The sequence below is a fragment of the Eriocheir sinensis genome, chromosome 44, assembly GCF_024679095.1.
Source record: "Eriocheir sinensis breed Jianghai 21 chromosome 44, ASM2467909v1, whole genome shotgun sequence".
NCBI lineage: Eukaryota > Metazoa > Arthropoda > Malacostraca > Decapoda > Varunidae > Eriocheir > Eriocheir sinensis.
In genome coordinates this window covers 6,321,624-6,331,623 of record NC_066552.1, presented here as the reverse complement: position 1 = coordinate 6,331,623, position 10,000 = coordinate 6,321,624, and the positions used below count along the sequence as shown (strand labels likewise).

The 10,000-nt window shown below is 38.5% G+C and overlaps 1 protein-coding gene across 2 annotated transcripts in view; it reads right to left on the bottom strand.

Annotated features, from left to right (window-relative positions):
- The window catches only part of LOC126980361 (muscle calcium channel subunit alpha-1-like), a 261,653-nt gene that overhangs the window by 238,492 nt on the left and 13,161 nt on the right, over positions 1–10,000 (bottom strand). The gene's annotated exons all lie outside the window — the stretch shown is intronic.

Sequence of the window (10,000 nt, the reverse complement as noted above, 5' to 3'; positions counted from 1 at the left end):
TCCTTCTGACTAACAATCCCTTCTTCCTCTAACAATCCCTTCTTCTGACTAACAATCCCTTCTTCTGACTAACAACCCCTTCTTCTGACTAACAATCCCTTCTTCTGACAAACAATCCCTTCTTCTTCTAACAATCCCTGCTTCTAACATTCCTAACTTCTAACTAACAATCCCTTCTTCTAGGAACTCGCATATCTCTCCGTACCGTTCCCCATGTCATCAAACTCAAACAGCAAAAATGACACAACGAGCAAAAAATCTCCTCAGTCCCTTAATATTCTCGGGGCTTGGCAATGCAATCCACGTTTATCTCCTTCCTTCATTGGACGAAAACTAATCTAAAAATCCTGCAATTCTCTTCAACTCGAGGGCTGTAGCGTGTTTATGTACTTATCAGACGTTACATAACCTGGAGCCATCCTAAAAAAACCATCACAGCAATGACCTTGAGCCAATTCCCAATCAAATGGTTATCAGATTAAAGTATTGAAGGGTTTGATAAGGAGGGTTAGGGCAGGAAAGTGGCGGTAAGGAGAGTAAGGGAACAACAACATAAAAATACAACGAAAACAAAAAAAATGACAAACAAATTAACCATCCATGAATAAATTAATAATGCAAGCAAGTACACAAATAGAAAGTGAGTAAATGAAGCAAAACGAAATAATGAAAAACAAAATCATTACATAAATACAAAAATAAGAGCAGTCTTCCATAAAATAAGTCCTTTATTATATGCTCTGTCTTCTCTTTTATGTTATGGTCATTTATGTATCTTTATTTCCCTTAATTCCACATACTCCCTTACTATTTTCATCTTGTGTATTTTCGCGCATTTCCATCCCTATCCTTCATTATCATTTCTTTCATTTTCTTCTCTCTCAAGTCATTCTCATTTTCCTATAATCTATGCTTTGCCTTTGATGTGTTCCCTTGCATTAACAAAAATCAATACTCCATCACTATTTTCATCTTGTGTTTTTTCCTTTTTTGTGTACTTCCATCCCAATCCCTCATTATCATTTCTTTCATTTTATTCCCTCTCAAGTCATTCTCATTTTTCTATAATCTATGGTTTGCCTTTAATCTGTTCCCGTGCATTAACAAAAAACAATACTCCCTTATTATTTTCATCCTGTGTCTTTTCCTTTTTTGTGTACTTCCATCCCTATCTCTCATTATCATCTTTCATTTTATTCCCTTTCAAGTTACTCTCATTTTTCTATAGTCTACGCTTTGCCTTTGATCTGTTCCCGTGTATTAACTAAAATCAAACAGCAAGACCTCCAATAAAGTATATACCAAAATCTGTGAAGAAACCAAGACACTCCTTCGCAATCCTCCTCCTCCTCTTTGTCACGCTACACTCACTTTTATATTACTTCTGCTTCGCCTTTGGTCTCTTTCCCTTGGCATAAACAAACACCAAGCAACAAGACCTCCGATAAAGCACAAAAAAAAAAAAAAAACTCCATCTCCTTCTCTAGTGTTACACCCATTTTTCTATTACTTATGCTTCCCCTTTGGTCTCTTTTCCTTGACATAAACAAACACCAAGCAACAAGACCTCCGATAAAGCGCCAAAATCATATCAAGAACCAGCACACTCCACCTCCTTCTCTAGAGTTACACCCATTTTTCTATTACTTCTGCTTCCCCTTTGGTCTGTTCCCTTGCATAAACAAACACCAAGCAACAAGACCTCCTAAAGCGCCAAAATCATATCAAGAACCAGAACACTCCACCTCCTTCTCTTGAGCATAAACAAAAATCAAGATGGAAGACCTCCAATAAAATACCGAAATTAAGTGAGGAAACCAATAGACTCAGCAATACTTATCCACCTTCTCTTCCTCCTCTTTCCCATGTTACACCCATCCCTCTATTATTTCTGCTTTGCCCTTTATTTTCTACTCCCTTTATTTTTTCCCTCATTTTCCTCCCTTTATTTTCTCCTCCCTTTATTTTTTTCTCCCCTTATTTTCTACTCTATTGTTTCCTCCCTTTATTTTTCTCCTCCCTTTATTGTTCCTTTGCATAAACAAACACTAAGCAACAAGATCTCAAATAAAGTATCGAAATCATGTGAAGAATCCAACACACTCAGCAATACTCCTCCTCCTCCTCCTCCTCCTCCTCCTCCTTTTCTTTCTCATGCTACACCCATCCTTCTATTATTTCTGCTTTGCCCTTTATTTTCTACTCCCTTTATTTTTTTCTCCCTCTTTTTCCTCCCTTTATTTTCTCCTCTCTTTATTGTTTCCTCTCTTTATTCTTTTCCTCCCTTTATTTTCTCCTCCCTTTATTGTTCCCTTGCATAAACAGACACTAAGCAACAAGACCTTCAATAAAGTACCGAAATCATGCGAAGAATCCAACACACTTAGCAATACTCCTCCTTCTCCTCCTCCTTCCACGCCCCACAATCGCCACCAGCCACAGGAGCGAGTGTGCGAGTGCCAGGAGCCGCGGCGCAGTCAACAACAAAGCCAGCACTCCCAATAGTAATAACGCCGCCTCGCGAAGTACCGCCGGGAACAATACCTGCCCGCACGCGCCAAAAAGTATAGCCTTGCACCCGCCGCGGCCACACAACGAATGCATTTTTAACGCTCTCAAACACTGAACCAGAATTAGGGTGGAGAGGTTGGCAGGTGGAGGAATGGAGGAGGAGGAAGAGGAGGAGGAGGAGGAGGCTGGAGGAAGTAGGCGGAAAGTTTGGAAGGCGAAAAGAAGATAAGACCCTGGAGGTAAGGAAGCGGAAGGAAGGTGCAGTGAGAGAGAGAGAGAGAGAGAGAGAGAGAGAGAGAGAGAGAGAGAGAGAGAGAGAGAGAACCAGATAGCAACGAAAGCATGAGCAAAGTAAAAATAAAAAGAAAGAAAAATAATAAAAAAGGAAAATGGAGATAAGAGAAGAGAAACGGTTAGCGGAGACGGAGAAAAAATGAGAGAAGAAATGGAGGTTAGGGAAGGAAGGAGAGAGAAAAATGAGAGGTAAGGAGAACGCATAACCACGGAAATGGAGAGAAAAAAAGAAGATAGTGAGGTGGAGGTAGGATGGGAATTGGTTAAGAGGAGGAGGATGAAGAGGAGGAGGAGGAGGAGGAGGAAAAGAGGAGAGCTAAGGAGAGTTAGATGAGAGGAAGAAAGGGAGAGAAAAAGTAGGAAAACGGAGGACAGGAAAAAGGAAGAAGGGAGAGGGACTAAATCTGGAGAAAGCAACGAAGTGGAAGAAAGAGAAAGAGGAGGAAGAGGAGGAAGAGGAGAAACAATGGACAAAGGCTTAAGATAATACACGGAAGAAAAGAAGGGAAAGAAGGGAAAAGGATGAGAAAAAGAAACAGTGAAGAAGGGGGAAAAAGAAGCAAAGAAGGAAAGAAAAGAGAAAAAGAAACAAAGATGGAAGGACAAGAAGGAAAAAAGAGAGGAGGTATTGTAGGAACGAAGGATGAAGGAAAAGAAGGAAGAAAGGACGAAAAGACAGGAAGAAAGAGGAAGAAGAATGAGCAAAGGAAGGAAGAGAATAGGAAGGAAAAAGGAGGGAGGAGGAGAAAGCAAAATTGAAGGAGGTATGGTAGAAACGAAGGATGGAGGAAAGGAAGGAAGGAAAGGACAGAAAGAAGGACAAAGAGAAAGAAATAAAGGAAGGAAAAAGGAGGGAGGAGGGGAAAGCAAAAATGAAGGAGGTATGGTAGAAACGAAGGATGGAGGGAAGGAAGGAAGGAAGGAAGAAAGGAAAAAGGAAAGAAGAAAGACAAACAGAATAGGAATAAAGGAAGGAAAGAGGAAAGAAATGAAGAGAATAGGAAGGAGGAAGGGGGATGGAAATATGGTAAGAACGAAGGGTAAAAGTAAGAATAGAAGGAAGGAAGGAAGAAAGAAAATAGAGGAAAGGAAAGTAGAGAACAGAAAGGAGTGTGTTTGAGAGGACGGAGGATTTAGGAGTTCTAGGAAGATTAAAAAAAAAATGCAGGAAGAGGGAAGGAGAGTAGGCAGAGGGAAGGAGGAGGGGAAGGAAGGGGGAGAGAGAAGGTTGGGGGAGGGGAAGGAGGAAGGGAGATAAATAGGGAGAGGAGGATCAACAAATACGAGCCGTTACCAGATTCAAAATGGCCGCTATTTCCGCCTCTAGAAAGGTAAACAAAATGACAGGTAAGTTTGTTTCATTCTCCCTTAATTTTCTCTCCCTTTATTTTCCTCCTATTTTTTCCTCTCTTTATTTCTGTTCTCCCTTTATTTTTCAACTTTTAATTTTTCCCTCCCTTTATTTTCCCTTCCTTTATTTTATTCCTCCCTTTATTTTCTCCTCCCTTTATTTTCATCCTTCCTTTATTTTTCCTCTCTATTTTTCCCTCCCTTTATTTTCCTCCTCCCTTTATTTTATTCCTCCCTTTATTTTCTCCTCCCTTTATTTTCATCCTTCCTTTATTTTTCCTCTCTATTTTTCCCTCCCTTTATTTTCCTCCTCCCTTTATTTTTCACTCCCTTTAATTCCTACCTGCATTTTTTCTCCCTTTTTTCTCCCTTTATTTTTTTCTCGATATTTTTTTTGACGTTTTTTCCTCATTTTGTTTTCTCGTTCATTTTTTTCGTTTTTGTTGTGTCGTTTTATCAATTTCTTTTTTTCCTGTTTCTTTTTTAATGTTTGTTTACTCTGTTTTTTTTTTATCTTTATATTTATTTCTGTTTACCTTCCTCCTCCCGCCTCCAATATAGCTGTTTATTTTTATGGTTTTATGCTTCATTCCTTCCTTATTTCTTACTATCTTTCCTTACTCCCTTTCCTTCTTTTTTCTTTTTTCTTTTTCTTTTCGTTCCTTTCTCCCTTCCTTTTTTCCCTCAGTCCTTCTTTCTTTCATTACTTCTTTCATTCGTACAATTCTTTCTTCCTTCCTTTCATCTGACCTTCATTCATTTCTTCTTCCCTCCCTCTCTTCATCCTTTCGTTTACTCTTTCCTTCCTACCTCTCCTACCTTCCTTCCTTCCTTCCTTCCTACCTTCCTTCGTTAAAACCATTTAATTTCCTTAAGTCTCAGTTTCCTCAAGTTAACCATTTACTTTTTTCTTTCACTTTTTGTCGCTCGTCTTCCCCGCTTCCCACTAATACAGTTTCACAAAGTTGTACAGCGACTGTTACTTTCCATTGCGTTACTCTCCGCTGTGTCGCAATGCCGCCGCTCGTCCCCCCCCCTCCCCCCCCCCCCAAAAAAAAAGCTTCAGAACTTATCCAGTCAGTTATTCATTAATTATTCACATATTGTCGTACATTATTCACGGTATTCATCTATTATTCATGTTGCTTCGTTTGCTGTTTCGTCGTGTCGCAGTGAGTTTGAGTCCCGTCACTGTACATTTTTTTTTTATAACTGTTTTTTCTTTATGTTATTTCAGCCATCACTATCTATTCATCATTAATATTGTTTTCGTTTTTTTTATTCCATTTATTTTTATACCGTTTTTCATGCTATCATTTCAATCATCTCTCATGTTATTTCGCTTATTACTTTATCATATCGCAATTCAGTTCGTTCATCTATTCTATACTAACATTACTTTTCATGTATTATCTATCACTTCCTTCTTTTTTAATCTATCACTCTAGCTATCATTCTCTTTATTATTCATATTACTTTGTCTGTCACTTCATCGCATCATAAATGTTCGTTCATATTCACTAACATTACTTTTTTATTCATTATTATTATTATTATTATTATTATTATTATTATTATTATTATTATTATTATTATTATTATTATTATTATTTATTTATTTCCATTTAAACTCTCACCCTTGCTATCATTTCCTTCATCATTCGTTCATTATTCATATTTCCTCGTCTAGCACTTCATCGTATAGCAATTGAGTCCGTTTACCAACACTGACTCTATTTCTTATTCATTATTGATTTCGTTCTCTCTTAACAATTATTCACGTTATCATTTCACTCATTCCTTCGCATTACCCACCTCATTTCCTCTACTCCTTTACCTTCTCGCCATAAATAAAGTTCATTCACCCACACTAACTTTATTATTTATTCTTCGTTTTCTTTCCACTCCACACCATGACTCAGCCACACGCACATAAGTTTCCACAAACACGCACACGTACACTGCCGCGCGCACACATATACACAAGGCGGTTGGTGATGCATACACACCGAAATACGCACATTGATTACTTGGCAGCACACGAGCGGTGACGGTGTGTGTGTGTGTGCGTGTACGTGTGCGTGTGTGTGTGTGTGTGTGTGTGTGTGTGTGTGTGTGTGTGTGTGTGATCTATTTTTATATTCCAAGTTACCTCTGTGATCTGCTGCCAGAATGAAAGAGAGAGAAAAAGAGAGAGAGAGAGAGAGAGAGAGAGAGAGAGAGAGAGAGAGAGAGAGAGAGAGAGAGAGAGAGAGAGAGAGAGAGAGAGAGAGAGATGGAAGGTGACAGGTAAGAAGAGGGAGGGAAAGAATAGAATGTTGAGAAAAGGGAGAAGGGAAGGAAGAATGATGGAGGTGAAGGGTACAGGAGGAAAAGAAAGGGAAGAGAAGGAAGGAAGGAAGAGGGACGAGCAGTTAGATGACATATAAAACACACACACACACACACACACACACACACACACACACACACACACACACGTCACCGGTGGGCTTTTCCTACGTCAGTTTTAACGATTGGCTTGGCTCCTTTAGTGTAAATATAAGATGAGGGTACTGTTGTCATGTTTAATAATAATAACAGTAGTAGTAGTAGTAGTAGTAGTAGTAGTAGTAGTAGTAGTAGTAGTAGTAGTAGTAGTAGTAGTAGTAGTAGTAGTAGTAGTAGAAGTAGTAGTAGGTTAAGTTAACTCTATGGAAGTCTAACGTAGCATTTCAGAAGCTATTTACTCTACGGTGACGATGCAACCTTCAGCTTTGTTTAGTTTAGTATCGCATTTAATCTGCCTCAAAATTATTGTCTGCGTGTGTTTCGTATCTTTAAATGATCATGTTTTTCACTTCCATCTCTCTAATCACTATATCTGTTTTGCATTATGAGAAACAGTGTCAAATTTTCCCCTGTGGCTCATCCCTCACACCGTCCGTGATATCTATATTTAATCCACTCCGTATAATTCTACCTCTCCCTCTCCATTTCCTCTCATTTCCTCCTCCCGGCGCACCTACCATACCTGTACGTCTCACTCAGCCCTCTCTCCCTGCCATCCATCCTCACCTGTTCACCACTAACGTCAGAGTTCCGTGAAGTGAGATAGCTTTGGATAGCTTTAAAACACACACACACACACACACACACACACACACACACACACACACACACACATACACACAGGTGAGGTACAGGTGTAATCAGCGTGTGCCTGGCCGGGGCGGAGTTGAGGCGCCACCACTGCGGATCTCTGCAAACGGTTGACACACTTTGAGGTCGCCTTGTATGAAGAGGTCGGCGCTAGGTAAGGCCATGTGGTAATACAGGTGCTCCGAGACTTAAAGACAACTTGCATTAATGACCTGAACACGGCTTTACACGTACTCAAAAAGAGCCTATTGTTTTAGCGTAGTTATTGTAGTGGTACGGAATATGCATTGGTTCAGTTGACGCACTTAAAATAGCTAAAATGAAAAGCAAGACACAGGTGCAGGAAGCTTTGAACACACACTGGATGAAGGAATTTGACAGTTTGACTCGTGTGCCGTAATCGAAAAACAGAGTGCTAGATTTTGTATAATAGAAGTACGAGCGGCAGCGGTTGAGTTCACACAAAAACTGTATGAAATGAAAATGAGAAATATGTAAAATTCAAAACCACGTTGTCAAGAAATTCTTTGTGCAATTTATACACGTAAATTGGGGCAAATTTCAAACAGAAAACAAGGATACAGAAATTTACAAATGATGCAGCGAGAATATTTTGTTCACGTAAAAAAAAAAAATGCCGTATAGATTTAAACCACGGTGCATCAGTCCCTTGGTGTACCGGTTTCAAGTAGACTGTCCAAAGGCAGAATAAAGAAGACGTGCAAACGTTGCAGTAGTTCAATTTTTTTTATTTCCTTAATAATATAGAATAAAAAAAGAAACTTGTAACATTTGAAACCACGTTCCATTAAAGTCTTTGAACCAGTCACACGTACTCATAGGTGCTATTATATTAAAAGGAACACAGGTATGATTGCAGTACAAAACCTGCAATAGTTAAATTCACCTCACGATAAAAACTTGGAATGAAAAAAAATGTATGTACGAGTAAGATATGAAACTGGGCTAAATGAAAACCTTGGTGCACTCTTGGTCTCATAATGCCCTGAGATATAAATGAAATATATAAATTCGAAATGCACAAAATATGCAGTAGTTAACGTCAGCCGTTGAATAATCTCTGCTAAAACAAGGGTTCATATTTTCTTTAAGAAAATTATATCAATACGGAAAAAAAAACTGTAGTAGTTAAAAAATTACGAATCTCTTCTAAAAGAAAGGTTCGCTTAGCGGAATTACCTCTTTAGGAAAATGACACTGGTACAAAAGAGGTGCAGCAGTTAGCGTCGAGTAATGACGAACGAGATACAACAAAGGTTCATGAAGTGCTATTACGTCTTTAGAAGAAAATAATACCAGTGCAAAAACCTGCAGTAGTTAACGTCAGGCAATGAAGAATCACTGTTCAAAGAAAGGATCATAAACTCTTCAGGAAAATTATACACGTCCAAAAAAAAACTGCAGTACTTAACCTCACGTAATGACGAGTCTCCGCACAGAGGTTCGCACGGTGGAATTACGTCTTTAGCAAAACGATACTAGTACAAAAAAGCTGCAGTAGTTGAATTAAGGTAATGAAAAACCTCTGCAAACACTAAAGTCCGGGTAGCAGAGTGAAGCCTTTAGTGCGCGGCGGCCTCACGTGATACATTAAACGTTCTGGGAAGCTCGAGGCGGACTGAGGGAAGCGAAAGGGGAAAGGTTAGGCAAGGAAGAGTGTAGTAATGATGGAGGTAAACCGTGTGTGTGTGTGTGTGTGTGTGTGTGTGTGTGTGTGTGTGTGTGTGTGTGTGTGTGTGTTTAGTGCAATGCAGCAACGTCGTGCGTGTTGCTTCTATTACGAATATATGCTTCTTTTTTTTCTTTCCTTCTTCGTAAATTCTTTTTTATTCTTTATTGTTTTTACTTTTCTTCTATTTGTGCTTTTCGCTAGTTCGTTCTTCGTTTTTCTTTCTTTACTTTACTTTTCTACTTTTCATTATTTTCATATTCTTTAATTTCTTTTACTTTTCTTTTTTTTCATTCTTTTCTTCTTTTTTATCAATATTTTTCATCAATTTTCTTATATTTCTTCTTCTTTTTACTTTTTTTCTTTTTTATTCCTTCCGTGTGCTACAATTACATCCATTTGAGGGGGTGGAATATATTTACATAAATACTTCATGTACCATTTGTTGTCCCCACTAACTTGCTTTTGTACCTTACTTCAGTTTATGGAGTGTATTATTTTCATTTAGGGATTAATATAAAGTTTTCTATTCATATTTTGTTGATTTTCTCTATAATTTATTGTCTGATGTTACAAGTAAATTATCTTTCCTACAGTCTTACATATATTTTCTTCTTGAACGTTATTTGTTTTCATTAATCTTCTTCTTTCCACTCATTTTACATATTTTCATTTGTATTTTAATCATTGAAGGTAAATTTCTCAGTCATTTATCAACACGGTTCCGTCTTTCTGTACGTCCCTCTGCCTGTCCATCAATCTGCCTGTCTATCTGTGCTGTCTGTCAATCTCAAAGTTGGTTTAAAGACTTCAAGGTTTCCATCTTCTTACAGGTCTATAGTTTATCATTCTCCTGCTTTTTCCTGGCATTTCTCTTACTCATCCTCAGTTCCTCTTACTCCTCCTCCTATTGTTCTTCCTTCTCCTCCTGCTTCTTCTCCTCCTCTTCTTTCTCCTTCCATTATATCTACTTACTGTTTTGCCTATGTCTGCCCTCCATTACACCATCACCAA